Source organism: Bactrocera neohumeralis, chromosome 4 (genome assembly GCF_024586455.1).
Source record: "Bactrocera neohumeralis isolate Rockhampton chromosome 4, APGP_CSIRO_Bneo_wtdbg2-racon-allhic-juicebox.fasta_v2, whole genome shotgun sequence".
In the NCBI taxonomy this organism is placed as follows: domain Eukaryota; kingdom Metazoa; phylum Arthropoda; class Insecta; order Diptera; family Tephritidae; genus Bactrocera; species Bactrocera neohumeralis.
The window spans coordinates 40265794-40284356 of record NC_065921.1 but is presented as its reverse complement, the minus strand read 5'-3'; the positions used below and the strand labels follow the sequence as shown (position 1 = coordinate 40284356).

The window sequence follows — 18563 nt, the reverse complement described above, 5'->3', positions numbered from 1 at the left end:
ATACCATAAAGGAGCTGCTCCGCAAGGAAGAATTGATATTGCCAATAATTCCAAGGCATGCGCCATGCCAAGTTGCTAATCGGTGGTTAGGTTTAATATGTAAAGAACCTCCAAAGGGACAAATTCAGCCTGTTGCTTTCTACACTGGCCACTGTAAGCTCAAGCAGCACTTATATAATATGGGTTTAGCTTCTTGAGCAAATTGTCGGTTCTGCGACAGTGAGCATATAAAACTCGAGGACACCTGCTGATTGACAGCATGGCATTCTGCAGACGCAGGATAAATACCCTTGTTTCCAAATATGGATCACATCGCCTCAATAGCACCTAGTCGAATATAGGAATTTATGATTATGTTGTTGCTAAATTAGTCGATGTGACTTGGGAGACGGCAATATAATATTATACTGTACATCACTGCTAGAAAATATAACTCCAAGACGATTGATACTGACATAAGAGACCACAAATTAGCTAAAAAGTTGTCTACTGCAACATTTTCATTTAAAAATACAAATACATTATTAATGTATTCGAGATGTGAACTCCGATAGTAACTTTTTTATGATAAAAGAATTCTGCGAATGTAATATTCATTTTATCTATATAAAAATATTCTAAACGATTGACTGACTGTGTAAGAATATCGCTAGTTCTCTCGAATATATAGTTAAAATTTCGTGGCGAGGTTTCCTGAGTTCGTACATCGATTCTAAGATGCTCAATGGAAAATCGATTTAAGAAAACACTGATTCCCATATTTCGGCCTTGAAATCGCAATTTGCTTGTAGTTTCCTTTAAATTTTAAAATTATTTTAGCGGTACTCCCAATATATATTTTTTTGAGAACATGTATGTGTGAATACAATTGTTAAAGTAATATATTTTAATGTCAATCGGATATTGGAATTAACATAGAACTCCATTAAGAACTTAGAAATACAAAATAAAATAACATTAATATACATTAGTACGAGTACTTTTGCTCTATTCCATTTTATATGTTTGGCGCTGAGAGACTAAATAATAGAAACCATTAATGAATATAAAACTAAATTAACCGAAAATATTGAAGTTTTCCACACTCTTTTCATAAGAGGGCGAATTCAAAACCAACTACACCCTTTATTTTTCGGTGTACAGAACGAAATCACTTCAACGCCTTAAACTCTCCAACTTCCTTATACGGGGAAATATGCATATCATCCTTGAACTTTTGCAGCTTGTTATATCGCTGAGTCAAAAATTTGTTTAACACGATTTGCTTTGATGCGAATTGACCCACAGCAATTTGTGCGCTTTCTCCCTCGTCTTACATAAGCACAGTTCAGCTTTCGCTTTCCCTCTCCTCTTGCACGCTGTAATTACTGCGCTACAAATGCGTGGCGCTATAACACGCTGGCAATAAGACACTTAACTGCAGGTAAAACACATAAAGTGAAAGCAGCAAATTAGCCAGAACCCCCTTCTGAACCGTTAAATGCATTTATGTGTGTGTGGATATATGCCATTGCGGAGCGGATATCAATGCTGGAAATTGTGTTTAACAACCACTGACTTTCGCTTTTCATTTGCCGCATTAAATTACCCAGCAGCGCCATAAATTCTGTAGATTGCAGCGCTCATTATGCTATCGATAACCTACTTTGATTTTCTTATTTCGTTTAGAAACTTTATTATAGCGCAATTGCGCTGCTTTAAATCCACCGTTACTCCGCTTTCCGCCAACCATTTGTAACTTGAGCTAATGCAGCTTATGTGTGTATGTGTGTGTGAGCCGATCAATGCCATTAATGCTGCCGAGTTATTTTAGTTTTTCTGTGTAAAATTATATTTATTATTTCACTGCAGCTTTTTTCCTTTAACCCACACACATACACACGCGCGGCGAGTCATTGGAAATTTATTTATTTTCGTATCGTAAAAATTCTGCTGCCGCGCTATCGATAGCACGCGAAAAGAAATTGCTAGCTATAAAAAGTAAATATTTGCTGATGTGCAGATTTACTTTTCATTATGCCCGTATGTACCTGTGTATGTGTGTCGCGTTGTGTGTGCGTGAAATAACTCGGTTATTTGCTTATTTAAGTGCGTATATGCTGATTGCATTTTCCCCTCTTGTGTAGCCAAACAACGTTTAATTCACCAAACAGCACTCACCTGCTCCACTTTATGGCCACCGTTTCGCTCTTGTTAAATCTGTAGACTCGTATATCGCTTATTTGTAGTGTTGGTGTTTTGTAGGGGCACTCGCCGAGTTGAAGGTGCCATAAAACCCACAAACTATGGTTAATGAACCGACCTATGCGCTGTGTGTCTTACATTGTAATTTCAGCAATAGCTACAAGGCCACTCGTGAGGGTTGAGTAAACATTTAATTTGTAACTTTTGATGATGCCACTTTATTTTCTAGGTTATATACTTAATAGTTTTTGTGTTTTGTTTTTGTGATTCCCCTTCGGCTCTCGCTTGTTTCATGTTAGGTTTACTGTTTGTAGCTGTTGTTTGCTGCAGCGTTTTTTTCTCATTTACCTTCACAGCAGCTCTCTCTCTCTAAGTAAGCAATGCAGTAATTTTGTGCAATAATGTGTGCTCATACTGTGCTTTGTTGTGCGTGTTTGTTGTAGTTTATTATGTTTGTTGTTGCACCGTTCGCATGCGCTATCAAGTTATTGTTCTTCATTAGCACCGTGAAGTGTGAAGGATAATTGGCCTGTGTACTGGTATTTAAGTTGCGTATACGCCGTGCGCCTTTAGTTAGAAGTACATACAAGTTTTTATTTGTTGTAATTGAGATAGCGAATATCCTTTATTAGCACTGACTACTGTACATAACTGTCATGTTTATATTGGTTTTAATGTTTTCAAGTCTGATGACTTGTAGAATGAGAGATTAAGCGTTTACATGGGTTTCCTAGGGTAAAAACAGCCTTCGCTCAACAATTTTTTTCTCAGATAAAAAATTAAATGTTTTATTAGATTTTTTTGTTGAATTATATATTTAACAAAGAAAGAAATTCTGAAATTTTTGGAAAAAATATTTTTAACTCGGCCATTGCGACGCCATTTCCGGCGACCCTTCAGAAAAAAGATGCACCCCCGTTGGCAGTATAACTTCTTAGAGAATCATCTAAAGTGCAAAAATTCGTGTTTTAGTTAAAACTTAAACTAATAACGTGGACGACGGATGAAGAAACTGAAAATTGGATTTTTTCACTCCTTTTTACAAAAACATTAAAATTTGAGTGAAAATTTCGTGATATATTTTTCAAATAGTTGTAATCAAAAACTCCTTCGTCCAAGACTTTAATTATCTCAAAATTTCATTTCATGAAGATCGGTTGAGTAGCTCTCGAGAAATCTTTCCAACTTTCCAACTGACTTTAAAAACACAGTTTCGCGAAAAACATATTTAAATACGGCGCATTTTGGCGCATTTGGTTATATGTCAAGCAGTTTCGTAAGGGGCTGCCAGTGTATCACACGTGATCACGACAAAATTCTACTTCCAAGCCAAGAGAAAAAATACATACATATTGTGTTTTGGCCTAGGCGTGTATCACCGATAATTATATTGGCACCTGGGCGAACTTTTTTCGTGAAAACTGGTGATACACTGGCAACCAACGTGTTAAATTGCAAGTGGTGAAAATACAACGAAATTTTAATTTATGAGAGAAATGAGAGTAATGATAAGTGTGAAAACTATAGTCTTATATTGAATATGAGATTAGTTTGCCTTTGTGTGGATGCTGTCCAACTGCTTTTTGCATTCGAGGTTACACCAATAAGAAGCTACGAGTATTTAGCATATTATGTAGCCAAATATTTGTGGGCAAATGAATATAAAAAACTCTGTGCTCAAAACTATAACTCCATGAGATATGTTGTTTAATATATCTACGAATATTACTACTTGTATGTATATTTAAGTATAAGTAAATTGTTGGATGGTAAAAAATGAGGGACAAATCCTAATTCAGTTCTGCTGAGTAGCAAATATGAGCGTGAAAGCAGAAATTATTAGTCAGCTGCCACATACTTGCCCTTGACTTCATGTGACATGTCATAAATGTTTTACTCTTATATTTCGGTCCATACTTATGATTGCATGATATATCTACTGTATATTTGCCCATAAGTTGTATTAACGCTTTTACATATGTATATATTAGGGTGTGTGATTTTCCAAAGTTGATTTATATTTGTTTTTGCAGCAAAATTTTAAATTTTTCTGAAAGAAAAGAAAAACTTTCATTGTACACAAAACCTGTATTTTGCATTTAAGCCGTGTATCAATAATTTTATTTTTTCTCTCACAAAATTTATATTCGATTTTTTTTAACATTTTGTATAAATATCTCAAAAGCAAACATATCAACGTCTTTAAAAAGCAATGGTCATATAGAATTGAAATGGCGTAAACTAATTTTTGTATATATTCCATAATTTTTATATTCACTTTTATGCAGAAGAAGTGTAAAAATTTATGATTTTACGATGCGTTATAACAAGTCGTGAGTTCCTCAAGTATGATAAAAAATTTTAAAGTTAAGAGTGAAAGTTATGCATCTTATATACTGTATTTATATAAATAGTACACCATGTCGTATGAGCAACACAGAATGTACAATCTCTTGTATGAATGCTCTACTAATTTGATGTATATCTTTTACTGCGTATAACTTTTAAAGAAAATGTTTTCGTGAAAAAAATGAAATGAAATATGAAAAATTTGTAGAACGAAAATTTTTATATTAGAAGATTCATTTTCAAAATTGTAGATTGACTTGCATGGGGTAAGATACAAAAAATGCCATGTCATATACATGGGGAAGGAAATATGATATAGGTGCGGTAAATTCAAAATAAAGAGCTTGTTGTGGACAAAATTAATAACAATCAACTTGGGAAATAACATGGCACCCCAGGATATATCCTTGTTTATTATTGAGCTCATAAAAGACAGACCAACACAAAAAAATGATTGACCACCTTAAATATTGCCCAGACCTTTGCGGTAAGCTGCAGAAGTGTTATATGTTCGTTTGTCAGTAGTGTGATATAGTTTTACGACAGAGACTGTCGTGTTCGCTGATAGATAGCATGTTGACATCACGAGATGAAAAAAAGATTTTCACGCCATGCGTAATACGCTTACGTAAATAAATAACTATGGACGGACATTTTATTTGCCATAAATAAATTCGCTGACCGCAAGCGTTATGAAGTAGAATATTTGGCAAAGCAATCCAGCATGCGAAAGCATTTCATATACATAGCACTACATATATTTATACCATATTTATTAAGCACATACATACCATATTTATGTATAAACACGCCATTTACATATGTCTACTTGTTTGCCCAATTTAATGCTAGTGCTTCTATTATTTATATTTGCATTGTTTATTTACGCGTTGATGAGTGCTGTTGGGTCATTTGAAGATGACCTAGAATGGCTTATGCTGCAGCGCGGTGCAAGTGCTGGTTTTAGTTATGCTTGCCTGCATTTGCATATGGCCATGCCGCTGCATAAGTGCTGCAGCGCTCTGCCAATTTGTGTTCGTGCCTTTGCGTTGGCGGCCAACGAGGTCACTGCGATACACAATATTTGCGTTTATCAAACACCAACAGTGGAAAAAAAAAAGTGAAACAAACAGATTCCTACTCTTTGCAAATAACAGATACGCAGACATGCAAGAACATGATGCGTGTGTTGGATATTAATGAATTCTGCAAAAAATGCTGTGGTCAGTCTCACTGCGCAAAAATACAATTGTGGGAGTTGTTGTCGCGGCAGTTCTATGAATTTGGCATACCTGACCATTAGTTTGATTTGCTTTTGCATTTGGCGCTGTATTTGTTGGAGGTTTTGCCTTTTTGTTTTATCAAATATTTTGCGCATTCGATTTGCATGAACACGGCGTAGAGTAGGAATGCAAATTAATGCTGTAGAGCATAGAGGAATTGAAAAGTATTCCATGCTTTATAGTTTTTAAATTACATGGAAATCAGAATCGAACAGATGAACTAAGTTTAGCTAGGTTATCTAGCGACCTCTTATTTAAAAAAGAAACTGGACCTTAAAGCAAAACCATATGTATAAAATGATATCCTGATTTCTGACCATTCAAAATCAATTTGTATGGCAGGTACATATATTTTATAGTACTCCGTTTGAAACAATTACTTTGAATAATTTGTAACGATGCTTTTAATAATAATCTCTTTTATTAATAGATGTTTTGTCAAACAAATTAGTTTTCTACACAAGGACTTTAGTTGGAATGGTCAGATCCGACAAACGAGCAGTTTTTTGGTGAGAAAAGAACGTGTTAACAACTTCATATCTATATCAAAAAAATAGGAATAGTTCACATATATACAGACGCCAATATGTTCCAACAAAGGGACAGAACTAAACAAAGTCAGCTGTTTGGTTCCCTCATCGGGCAAAGTGTAAAATTTGCCTGAGGTAAGGTATGCCTGCTGTAAGAGGCGACTAAAATACAATAGACTACATATGTCTGTATTTTTTGCCTTGCTTCGAAATTTGAGGTTGGTCTTGACAGATATAGTGCTATAGCACTCAGCTTGAACTAAAATTGTTTACTTTGAATGAGATTCTCTTTACTGAAAATACATTTAAAGTCCAAGTGTCAAATGTCACTAGTCATTGAGTTTGATGAGTGGTCAGCTGTTAGTAGCAAAAGTTACAAGGTCTGATCGGAGTCTTAAATGTGGTACCACGGAGCAGTTAACACTTGTAGTTCGCTCCAATCTGATCATTGGCTTTAGAAAAATTCAATTCAGTGTGGAGCCGGGTGCTGGACCCACAGCGCGGCAGAGGTTTTAGATACGCATCGAACCCGACCCTTCCACCCGAGCAATTGGGACCAAAAAATACTTGCAAAAAGCACTTGGGATGCTTATCACCCATTGTTTTGATCAACAGTATCGCACAAAACATTTGCAACTAGAGCGAAGTTCTAGATTTTTTTTGCCTTACAATGCCGTTTTCCCTTCGAATTCCGTTTTATTTCTTGTTTTATCGCGATCTTTTTTTATTTTGCCCATTATATTTGAAAACAAATTCAAATGTACGCCAATCCGCCGCGACAAAACAATTGCAAATCTCTTTTGTTTGTTTCTTTTTCTAACGGTATTGGGTTTGAATTAATTAGAAGATTTACTGAGCATAATTTCTGCTCTGAATTCTTGCGAAAATACGTTTTTAGTGGAAGTTCTCAAAAAAAATTTCTATAAAGTACAGATTTCACAAGTCATCAATCTCACGAATAATTTCGAACTTTATTAGGAACTAAACTGTCGAAGGAATGCAGTAGTAGTATTGCCAAGAAAAACTGATGAAAACACTGACAGCTAAATTGTAAGAGAGGTAAAGCTCGGGTTACCAATCTACTCAAGAACGGTCACTCATCGCCTAAATAACGCTGATTTACACAGTTACCGACCAGCGAAGAAACCGCTTATTAGCAAAAGTAACCAACTAAAATGATTGTGTTCACTAACAAGTAAGGAAGGGCTAAGTCCGGGTGTCACCGAGCATTTTATACTCTCGCATGATAAAGTGATAATCGTGATTTCATCATCCGTCATTTACATATTTTTCAAATACCGTTTTTGTGTAAAGTTTTATTCCGCTATCATCATTGGTTCCTAATGTATATACTCGTATTATACAGAGAAGGCATCAGATGGAATTCAAAATAGCGTTATATTGGAAGAAGGCGTGGTTGTGAACCGATTTCACCCATATTTCGTACATGTCATCAGGGTGTTAAGAAAATATTATATACTGAATTTCATTGAAATCGGTCTAGTAGTTCCTGAGATATGGTTTTTGGTCCAAAAGTGGGCGACGCCACGCCCATTTTCAATTTCTGAAAAAAGCCTGGATGCAGCTTCCTTCTGCCATTTCTTCCGTAAAATTTAGTGTTCCTGACGTTTTTTGTTAGTCGGTTAACGCACTTTTAGTGATTTTCAACATAACCTTTGTATGGGAGGTGGGCGTGGTTATTATCCGATTTCTTCCATTCTTGAACTGTATATGGAAATGCCTTAAGAAAACGACTCTGTGGAGTTTGGTTGACAAAGCTATAGTAGTTTCCTAGATATGTACAAAAAACTTAGTAAGGGGCGGGGCCACTCCCACATTTCCAAAAAAATTACGTCTAAATATGCCCCTCCCTAATGCGATCCTTTGTGCCAAATTTCATTTTAATATCTTTATTTATGGCTTAGTTATGACACTTTATAGGTTTTCGGTTTCCGCCATTTTGTGGGCGTGGCAGTTGGCCGATTTTGCCCATCTTCGAACTTAACCTTCTTATGGACCCAAGGAATACGTGTACCAAGTATCATCATTATATCTTAATTTTGGACGGACGGACAGACAGACATCCGGTTTTCAACTCTTCTCGTCACCCTCATCACTTTGGTATATATAACAATATATCTGACTCTTTTAGTTTTAGGACTTACAAACAACCGTTATGTGAACAAAACTATAATACTCTTTATACTCTGCGAGAGTATAAAAATCATCAAGGATGACCACAAAGCAAGTGGAAAACTGTTCTTTTTAGTGATGAGTCCAAATTTGATTTGGTAGGAAGTGATGGCGTGAGTTTCGTTCGACGCCCACAAAACAAGCGTCTTAAAAATTTCTATTGTCTAAAAACAGTCAAACATAGATGCTCTGTTTTAGTCTGGGGATACTTTTCTGCTTCTGGTTTGGGGCCGCCGGTGTTCATGGTAGCACGAATCGGTGCGCTTACAGAGACATTATGAAATCCGTACTGTTGCCACATGCTGATTAGGAAATGCCACTTAAGTGGGTCTTCCACCAGGACAACGACCCGAAGCATATGGCATAGGTTCTAAAATCGTGGTTACAGAGGAATAAAGTGGATGTAATGGAGTGGCCTCCACAGTCTTCAGACCTTAATCCCATAGAAAATATATCGAAAATTGTAAAAAAAAGAATTGATCGCAGTAATGTGCCAAATACTCATCAGTTTTTTGAAAGGGCCCTGGAGGCATGGAGAAATATACCCAAAACCATAGTGGATAAACTTATAGCTTCAATGCCGCTGCGATGCAAACAGTTGTTGAGAGTAATGAGTTTGCTACAAAATACTTAGTTTTTCTTTAATTTTGTTAAAAATAGTGAACCGTTGTCTTTGATTTGTAATTGTTTTGTCTTATTGAATATAGATGATATATCGTTTTTTATATAAAAATAAACTGAAAAATAATATTAAATGTGCTTTGTTTACCTTAATTAACATCCAATATTTAAAAAAAATTAAAATAGTAGATCTCCGGCAATTATTTCCTGTGTAATCGACAGTATTTTCATTATCATATTTCAGTTGCAAATGTTTTGTCCGATACTGTATGTGCTTAAAAAAAAACCGTGAGGTCTGGCCGTCGACGGGAGGTACTCACGTAAATTACAACGATTTTTTCTGTTTGGCTGTTACAAACATCGTGAAAATTTAATATACCCTGTTCAAGGTATAAAAACAACCGATTTTTGTGGTGTTCATGGCTATACGAGATACTAATTATGATAGACCCAAAATTAGTTCAGGACAAAATTAAAATATTCAGAAAAACAAAGGCCTTGAGGTATACATCATAATCTGCACTAGAGACAGTCTGCTCGTGTGCAGTCAAGTCATCAATTATTCTGAAATGTTCACAAAAGTTGAACAGTACAACAACGGAAAATATCGTTTATCTTTAATGGAAACTTGATTATAATTTTTTTTTTGTTTTGAAGGGTGAATCTTTCGTAGATACCTTTAGTCGACGACATGCACAATTTGTGCTGCACGCTTAGGGTACATCTCTTTCGGGACCACGCCCAGCAAGGACTATCATAGTATACTGAACTTGCGTAACAGTACACTTACGTACTAAACCGTTAACTCCGATTGTAGTTCACTGGTCTTACGGAACTGCCGTTAGGCATTTTTTCGCAGAACCAAGCTTTGCTAAAACTGGCTCTTCATGGTTACTTTTCCGGTTTATTCTTCGCCAATTCTTCTGTTTTTACTATTGCGTTGTCCTTCGTATTTTCTGAATTCCTGGAGAGCAATTGCTGACAATATTTTCACTTTTCCACGCGAGTTTACGTTGTATCATGTGGTGCACCCATCTGCGGTCACCCGTCTCTATGTCTGTTCTCTCTACTTCGTATTTCGGACAGGAATGAAATTTTTTTTCCATCATCGTAACCGTATTAATAACAAGTAAGGAAGGGCTAAGTTCGGGTGTCACCGAACATTTTATACTCTCGCATGGTAAAGTGATAATCGAGATTTCATTATCCGTCATTTATATATTTTTCAAATACCGTATTTTTGTAAAGTTTTATTGATTCCGATTCAGATTTTGCCCATCTTCGAATTTAACCTTCTTATAGAGCCAAGGAATACGTGTACCAAGTTTCATCATGATATCTCAATTTTTATTCAAGTTACAGCTTGCACGGACGGACGGACAGACGGACGGACGAACAGACAGACATCCGGATTTCGACTCTACTCGTCACCTCTGATCACTTTGGTATATATAACCCTATATCTGACTCTTTTAGTTTTAGGACTTACAAACAACCGTTATGTGAACAAAACTATAATACTATATTGTTGCGAGAGTATAAAAATATTTTCGGAAACATCCATGTGCGGTAAAGAATAGCACCAGGTAGTAATCAGTCTCACTGTGTTTTCTCTCCACCTAGACTTATACTATATATTTCCGATTGGTTTGTACGTCCATCTTGCTTTTCCTGCCATGTTCCAGCGCCTCTGCCACTCGGATATTCCAATGCCGCTGTATTTTTCATTCAAGTTCTAATGCCATGATATCCGGCGGCATAATACCCGTTAAGAGCCCAGACGCCTCTTGCGAGACCGTACGGAATCCTCCAATCACCGTTATTGGATTTAGCCGCATCACAGTTCATGCTTTTGCGCTACGTTGCTCGCTACATATGGGCGTCGCGTACATTAGCACCGAATAACTGACTTTGGTCAAGTGTGCTCGCTTTCCCTGGCTTGTTTCTACTTGTAGTTAGCATTTCTTCCATTTTTTGAGCTTCTAAATGGAGTTTTCTCGTCGTCAGCCAGCTCTTTATCTTTAAATGGTGTCCTCACATAGGTTTACTACCTGGCTAAGTTCTTTTCCTTCCACAGTTACCGCAATATCAATATATAGTAGGTTCCACAGCAGTGGACCCAGAGCTGAGCCTTGCGATACCCCATACGTCACCCTGTACTCTTTTGGTCTCTCGTCGGTATCATAAGGTAACAGCCTATTCGACAGGTATTTGTAGACCATTCTTAACAAATGACCTCATGTTCGAGAGCGCTCATTATGCATGGCCCATGAGCAGAGTTGAGATAGTATGACCAACTGTAAATCAAAATGAAATCGATAGAACGCCATATAAATATGTCCAAACCCCATTTGAGATGAACTCTGAAGACAAAAATATGCTAAAAAGGTTCGATATTGGTTACATTTATCTAGACTTCACCGAACAAATCAATTACGGTGTTCCTACCGCCCACTAACAGGTTAACGGCTTTTCCAGAGCCACAAAAACGTTACTTTGGTGGTCCGGGAGCTGTTGACGTTTAAATTCATATAGATTTCAGAATTTTCGGGAAGTATATAATTTTGAAGTAGAGAAAGTAAAAGATGGGAATGCTTAATACAAATAAGTTTTTAAGTAAATGTATCTTTAATTAGGAATATTTCAGATATAAAAAAATTCGATAACGGAGACCCAGCAGAATGTCCTAGATTCGAAACAGCGGAAGTTTAATACATATTTGTAAATTTCTTATTAAATGAAGATATATTGTAGTCGTTTAGCAAGTACTGCTTCGAGGTTTTCGTGACTTCCAGTTGGAAATTATTTTAGCCTTATTTAAGTAAATTTTAAAGTTTTTTTTAAGTAAATCTGGGTTTAATAGCACTTCAACAGAGCCATATGTCACCATTCTTCCCTCTCCAAATAACGGAAGTTGCTTATATTGATTTTCACATTGATTCGCCAAGCGTTGATGCCACATACAAGAATACTAAGAGAGACTTTCTCATGCTATTTACATTGCGGTGAAAATGATTTGGCACATTCGGCGAAAACACAATGAAAGAGGCTTGAGTGTGTGTGAAGTGCGAACCGCAAATTGTGCATTTTGGCTGCTGACTGGTTATGACGCTGGCAGCGTGCATACACAGATACACAACTACGAAAGTATGCAAGTATGTCGAGCGCAAATGCCCACACGCATAAAGCATAAAAGGAAATTCTGCTGAATTGCCTATTTTCGCAATTTCATTTCAAGATTTTTGCATTTCGGGCCACATCAACGGTGGACAGCGGCTGCCAGAAGAACACAGCAATATGAAACTGCAACCAACATAAATGCGCAGCTGCACACAAAGCCACAGCCGCGGAAGCGAGCACACAAAAAAACGGGTGGACTATATGCCTTTTGGCATTGTCGTGAACATCGAAACCTCTGTGCCAACAACGCATTGCCTGCGGCCCATTGCCGGCGTTGGCATTGTTCAACCTTATTGATGACCACAAAGTAGCCTTGAGGAAATTGCGAAAAAACGCCAACGGTCTTGGCAAATCCAGTACAGCAGGGCACAAAAAAAGGCGAAAAAAATACAGCAAATATCAGTCGAAAATTATTCGAATACTGCCCACGTAAGCAATTCGCATTTTTGCCTGACGCATTTCGCATTGTGCGCCTCCACGCTGCAGGGCCAGTCAGCAGGGCGTATGAGTAGCATCAGCATTTTGTCAAGCGGCTGGCAGTACAATTGCAGAGACCAAATAACTGCGGTCAGAAGTTGACTTTCGGGTCACAACATATTTACGCAAGTGCACAGAAGTAATGGCGAAAAAATTTGGTTTTAGGCAATTATGGCTGTGTATATAGATTCGTAGCGCGACAGCAGCAGCTGGAGGAGAACCAAAATTTCTGGCGGGCTGAGCTGACGATTGGCACTTTTGTAATGGAAGGAGGTCATGACAAAGAAATGAAAATCACACTTTAACTCTGTGTATAACTGCTTGTGGAAAGGCGTAATTGATCAAAGTGCACTGTTAACAAAAGGTCGTAGATGTAGAGAGATGAATATAGTTGATAAATATTAACTTTAGGGCTGTAAATTTATCAAGTAGCAGTTGGGTGATTATGTAATATTTTAACTCACTTATTCATTATTCATATTTTTGTAGAAAAAGTAAAGATTTTATCTGAATAGAGGACATTTGATTAAATTTATTTGGAGGTTAGAAGCAGTCAAAGATCTTCAAAAAATAAATATTTTTCCTTATTTCCTTACATTTAAGAGAATTATTCATATTTTTGTAGAAAAAGTAAAAAATTAAAAGAGAGTTTTTATCTTTGAATAAGAAAAGTATCGCTGTGATTGCTTGGCATAAGTTTGGACATTTGATTAAATTTATTTGGAGGTTAGATGATCATGCAGTCAAACGACCACAAAATCTTGAAAAAAATAAGCGGGATGCCTTAAACCGTGGTCATCATCCAACTGCTGTTTGGTGCGAAGTCTCCTGTAATGAGCAGGGAAGTACCAGCGGGATGCCTTAGAAGGCGTACTAAAGCTCCAGCACAGAAGGGAAAACCACCCAGTAGTGTTTACAAGCAATATTCTTGTATTAGTAGCTGCAGATGAGTAGCAGTCTGGAAGTCCAGATTTGAATGCATTGGAGAACAGTCCTTAAATCATTAACACAGTTTTATCTGACGAACTGAATACTGATTGATGAAATAGTTAAAACCAAACTACAAAGTAATGCAAAAACAAACTGGATAAACAATGAATGCCAAGAAATTGAAAGACCTCAATTTTTACATGATACCTTCCATTTACACAAAAAATTTAAAGAAGCCGCAGGTATTCATCGTAAAAATCCGCTCTCAATCCTCATACATATATGAAAACAATGAGGTGGTATTTGACATAAGTGAAAAGAAAAGTATATGGAAGAAATATATTGAAAACGTTTTTTCGGATGACAGTAGATTGAACCAGAATCTTCATCTTCATCACAGACCAACTGGCAATTATATTACGAAAGGCAAAATAGAGAGAGCTATACAATCCATGAAAAATTACAAAGCAACAGGTCCGGATGAAGTTCCAGCTGAAATTTTAAAATTAATAAATGACAAAAATATGACTCTCTTAGTAAAGCTTTTTAACCAAGTTTATGACAATGGCCAATATCCAAAAGACTGGTTAAAATCAACATTCATACCACTACCTAAGAAAAATGATAGACTAATTAGTCTAATGTCACATGCTCTTAAGATATTTCTAAATGTCATTCTCGCCAGAATATATAGGAAATGTGAAGAGCCAATGGGCAAGGCGCAATTTGGCTTCAGAGAAGGTCTTGGAACACGCGAGGCATTGTTCTTTATACAAGTTTTGCTTCAAAACTGTAAAGATGTCCAAAAAGATGTATTTTTATGCTTTATTGCCATTAAACACAATAAACTTGTGGAAATTCTTCATTCTATGGGAATAGATGACAAAGAGATTCGTTGCATAAGAAATTTATATTAGCAACAAACTGCCCATGTAAGCATCAATGGTGATATAACCGAAGAAATATCTGTCTCACGAGGTGTAAGACAAGGATGCATTCTGTCACCCTTGTTATTTAACATATTTTCGGAAGTAATATTCCAAGAATCGGTAACCAGTATTGATCAAGGTGTGAAAGTGAATGTTATTTTCATATATAATATACGCTATGCAGATGACACTACACTTATAGCCGATAGCTTGATGGGATTACAAGAACTTGTAAACCGAGTTAACTTACGTAATGACGAATATGGCCTACGTATTAACATAAACAAGACGAAGTACATGATTATTAGTAGGAAAAACATATACAATGACACACACCTCATGAATAATAATAATACAATCGAAAGAGTTAAAAATTTCAAGTACCTTGGTTGTCAGATCAATGAAAGTTGGGATTGTTTAAAAGAAATAAAATGTCGAATCGAATTTGCGCGAACAACTTTTCTCAAATATTATATTATGTAGCCTCAACATCACAACCAAAATACGTTTTTTAAAATGCTATGTTTGGTCAGTGATCTATGCGATGGCAACGTGGACCCTAAAAATCAAAGATATGAACATGCTAGAGTCTTTCGAGCTATGGCTTATTAGAAGAATCCTAAAAATCCCATGGACAGATAAAGTTACTAACAGTGAAGTTTTGAGAAGAGTGAACCGCAATAGAGAATTGTTAAAGACTACAAAACAAAGAAAGCAGCCTACCTAGGACATATTATGAGGCACTCTAAGGATGAGCTCCTACAAATAATTACCAAAGGAAAAATTTAAGGAAAACGGGGTATTGACCGTAAACGTCTTTCGTGGCTTCGAAACATTCGACAATGGACAGGAATTCAGAACGACAACCTTATGGTTGTGGCGAGAGATAGAGAGAAATGTGCTGCGATAATTCAAAATCTGTGATTTTTTTATTTTTTTCAATATATACAATATATATTTTTAACTTGTAAACATTACATTATTATTAAGCTTATTAATATTGTACATATTATTATATTATATATGATCACCAATATTCGAATACGAATTGGCAAATAAAGAAGAAGAAGAAATAAGAAACTACAACAATGTTTTGTTGCAGTCTAACACAGTTTTAAATTCAATTCGATTTCATAACTTTGAAATATATGGTTCAAAATTCCAAAAATATTTATGAAATGAAATTTTTAGCACACAGCGCTTCTGATATGAAAAAAAATTAGGAAATCCGTGTAAAGTTTTCTATCCCAGATTTGTCTATAGTATGTGATTTCGTAACATCATTATCTATTCAAAGCTTCAAATAATAGAGAACAGAAAAGAAGGATTGAAAATATTTTCATACCACGTAAAACAGGCTTCTTCATCCAAATAATCAAAAATTCTGTCTTAAAAATGCATACTGTACTGGCACAATTCATGGTTTCTCACAAACAAAGGGAGGAAAATTATGCGCTAAAAATCTTGTCACACTATAATATAACATAAATATGTATTTCAGTGTGCAAATATGTACATATATCTAAAATATACAATGCAAGTCCACAAAAACAGTATAAATCGAGAGAAGATCCTCTCAGAATTAACTATAAAACTGCCTTTAGAATTTGCGTCAAACTGTGAGACACTTTCTCGTCAGTTCTGACAGTTGCGAGAAATTATAAAAACTTGCATAAATAAGCATAGCAAGGCAGTGAATATAGACATATACCCCTATGTCCCCAATACGCTGCATACACAGCTATGTTTTATGTGAATTTAATGAAATTGTTAACGCTTGAATGCACCGAGTTATTCACCAGAAATAAACTGTTTCACATGAAACACAGAGCTGCACGCCAACACCAACAACAACTCACAAGCTAGTGCTCGTTCGGCGCGGCAACAGTTTGGCCGGATCTGCTGTCATTGCCGTTGTATCCGCTTCCGCTGCATGTATGAGTGAGTATGTGGGTGTGGGTGGGTGTTTATGACATTAAGCGGTTGTAAATGAAATGGTGGCAAGTGCGAGAGGTTGATGAATTCCTCCGCTGCTTGCCAAGTTAAATGCTAATGTAACTGTCGCGTCTGGTGAAAGACATAAAATGTGCGCTTCAGCGTGAATTTCCATCCAATGAGATGGCGGTGCGATGGCTCAGAAGCATTCTGGTGTGCTAATTTCACCGAACTGATTTGTTTATGATTTTTCTGCTGCGGGTTTACTTGTCATACTTATTGTCTTTTGCGCCGCGCAAATATGAGTTTATGTGAGTGTATGCGCGCGTTTATAACAAAAGAGAGTCGTAATTTGCCTTGACTCAAACTCATATATACGTACGAGTGTGGGTATGTATGTATGTGTATATAAGTGGTAGATGAAACTTCGGTGCTTTGGCGGAGAATTAATTTCTTATATTTTATTAGCGCGTATTTATCAGATACTAAAACCGTTTTACGACAGACTGCTGTAGCTAATTGCCGTCAAGATTCATGCATAATATGACGAAGCGGCGTGAGTTATATAGCCTACTAAAGGGTGATGGGGATGTTTAATTTGAAAGTCAAATAAACCCATTTTTTTTAGGAGTGTAAGTATATCTATCGATTTGCTTACAAATTTATGGTTTTAATGATATATGACGCTTATTGTGAAAAAAATCCTGTAGTACAATTTCGTCCATTTTTTCATAGATATTTAAGGCGAGAAGTTTGTAAAATATAAAGTTCTTCTCAAAAGTAGGCGATGCCGCACTTAGTTTTCTAAGCGGATCCTTATATAACACTATTTGAGCACACTTATACAAAGTTTTTCAATAAGAGTGATATCAATTCTTTAAAAACAAAAATACCAATTGTTAAGGAAAGTCAAATGTTTTAATCATGTCAAGTGCAATCGATACAATTTAGTTCTGAACGAAACATCATTCAAATATTCTCCACGACTTCTTTTCGGGAACGATTTCAATGAACACTTTTTCAACCAAATCAAGTCGTATGTCATGAATAGCACGTTCAATGTATACTTCTAAAGCTTGAAGAGAGTCTGGTTTTTTGTCGAAGACTAATGACTTCAAATAACCCTACAGGAAGTAGTGTAATGGTGTTAGAGCATAATTTCTTGAAGGCCATTCAATGTCACAATTTCTGGGCATAATCGAATATTCATACTTTTCTTGTAATAATTCAATTGTTACACGAGCTGTGTGTCACGTAGCCCTGTCTTGCTGAAACCAGATTTGTTAAGAACAACTTCTTACAAAGGCGGTTATAAAAAGTTGGTTATTATCGTTACCGCTGTCCATTGACAGTAACGGTGTCAGCAGCTTTATTGCAAAAGAAGTGTGGAACGATGATTTCACCAACCACACCAAACTGTCAATTTTGGTGAATGTGCTGGTTATTCATGATTAATTTGTAAATTTTCTTCACACACACAGAATTGAAAGTTATGTTTATAGATGCACCACTTAAATGAAAATGAACCTCACGAAGGAGTTAATTTTCTTAAAAAAATCAGTATCGTTTTCAAGTTGTTACAAGGCAAAATCAGAACATTTACGATGTTTAGGGTAGTTCAGTAGCTACAGTTCTTGAGTGAAAGCAATTTTATATGAATGCAACCCCAAATAATTTCTCCAACTCCACCAGGTTGTGGTTTGAGTCAGTCCCAGTTCTTGAGAACGTTTTGGAATCAACAAATTGCGGTCTTCAGCAACACTTGCTTGAACGACAGCAACATTTTTATCACTTAGAGCGGTTCTTTGGCTTATTGGCACTTGTATATTATGCAAAGAAAATATGCGCTCGAAATTTTCAACAATTCGAAGAATAGCGAACAGACGTGGCCGATTATTACGACCATAAAATGACAGAAACGCTTGAAGAGTTCCAACTGGAGAACGATTATT

General features: G+C 36.2%; 1 protein-coding gene across 3 annotated transcripts in view; it reads left to right on the top strand.

Annotated features, from left to right (window-relative positions):
• The window catches only part of LOC126756216 (zwei Ig domain protein zig-8), a 338607-nt gene that overhangs the window by 205948 nt on the left and 114096 nt on the right, over window positions 1-18563 (top strand). The gene's annotated exons all lie outside the window — the stretch shown is intronic.